The sequence below is a fragment of the Colobus angolensis genome, unplaced genomic scaffold (assembly GCF_000951035.1).
Source record: "Colobus angolensis palliatus isolate OR3802 unplaced genomic scaffold, Cang.pa_1.0 Scaffold262, whole genome shotgun sequence".
NCBI classification, from domain to species: domain Eukaryota; kingdom Metazoa; phylum Chordata; class Mammalia; order Primates; family Cercopithecidae; genus Colobus; species Colobus angolensis.
The window spans coordinates 4,137,879-4,139,860 of NW_012115844.1; positions in this window are offsets into that span (position 1 = coordinate 4,137,879).

Consider the following 1,982-nt stretch of genomic DNA (forward strand, 5'->3'; position numbering starts at 1 on the left):
CCTCAAATATTTAAGCTCCCAGGATTTTAAAAAGTGAATCCATTGGAGATAATAAACCAAAAAAGAAAAATTCCCCCAAATAAGATAACCACACAGAGGACAGGTGAAGGGGATCCCAGGAGTGAGGGGGGATCCCCCCACAATGGCAATACAGCAGGTCTGGGTGGCAACTGCTCAGACTGTAGCAGAGTGGCTGACAGTGCAATGGGGGTATCTCACAAGAAACAAAACCAAAACCAAAACCAACCAGCAAACAGTAGTCTGGCAAGTTACTTCCTATTGAGATGAGCTACACTGTTACCGAGTTTGATTATACCTCCCAAAAAGTTGGACCGTCTGTCATAATGTTGGGTGTTGAATTAACAGTTCATTTGTTTTTTCTCAAAAAAGCATATAAAGAACAAAACAATTTTTAAGTCTTGGAAAAGTGAACTATATGCAGAGAAAATGTAATGAAGTTTGCATAAGCTAAAGACTGTAAGTGCTGAATACAGTTTGATCCAAAACAGATGCTAAAACTATGTTGAGCAGATGAAGGAGATGGAGTTGGTGGAGGTCTGTGTTTAGGATAAGGAGGGGCATGGTATTTCATCTCCTTCTGTAGCATATCAATAGATAATATCAAAGGCCATGAAGCAAATCACGGCCAGTCTGCTCTCCTACAACACGTGTCTCCGGAATGAGAATTGCTTTATATGTGTTTTCCACTCATATATGTAGAGACCTTGTTGGTCCATGGGAGAGTTTTTTCAGTAGTTATTTGGAATGTATCGAAGGTAAACTTTCTTAAAATTTAAGAGGAAAGAATTAGCAATATGCAAAGATCTAAAGAAAAAAAAGATGAAAACTTCTATCAAAATGCCTTCCTTCAGGAAAAATTGTGACATTTTAGTGCCTTTAATGATTATTACAATTTCCATTAACTTAAGGTGTAAGGGGAAGCTGAGGAGATATTGATGAAGAGTGTATATAGTCATTTCTCTCTGTATTAGGAAAAGATTGATGATGAAGTCCACCCCTTGAGAAAGATTTTTAATTTTGATGAAACTGGTCTCTATTAGAAGCAGATGCCCCCAAGTGTTAACATTTTGAAGAGGAGAGTACGAGCTTCAGGGAGTTAGGCTACACAAGATCCAAGCACAGTGTTGCTGGATGACAATGACACTGGAGATTTATTTGTGTGACTCACTGTATTACATTTGACGTTTAGTTGATGCTCCACATTTCAAAGTTTTGAGTGGTCTGCCCTCAACCCTAGTTTGCTCATAAATCTGTTATTTTTAGCCCTCAACTTCTGGAACCCTCAGCCTTTTAGGTAATATATTTGCCATCATAGCAAAAAGACTTGTGCTTAGTACTATGGAGATAAATGCCAGAAGAAACAGCTAAGATAGATTAAAGTATTGCCTTTGGAGAATAGTAATTGAGAACAGGGAGGTATGAGAGCATGAGAATTCTCTTTTCTTTAAAAGCCTACTATGTATAACTTTGATAAAAATAAATTTTAGGTACAATAATAACTTCTAATGAAAACGACTTGAGCAAAGAACATCATATGTCTAGGAATGTAATACATGAAACTGACATCCCACTTGGTAATATCATTCAGAAATACTGAGCATATCTTAACAAGCAGTATTCAAACATATAGCTGAGCTCTTAAGAAAGTAAACCAGGGATGAAAAATAAAGAAAGAATTAAAAAACAGGGTTGCAGGTGTGGGCTCAGCTCTCTGGTGGGATGGAGAGGAAAGAAGAGTTGAGAAGTTGCTTTGAAGTCTCAGCAAAGAGAGACATTGGGACTGGAACTCAGACATAAAGCCAAGACCCTCAAATGGCTTTACCACAATTAACTGACATTGTATCTGTCCTCACACTTAAAACTGACTTAAAAAAAAATACTTGTCTATCTTTTATTTTGGCCTGGACTGTGTATAGAAGAAAAAAATGTCACTTGAGATTTTTTGCTATAACTCTGCTCTT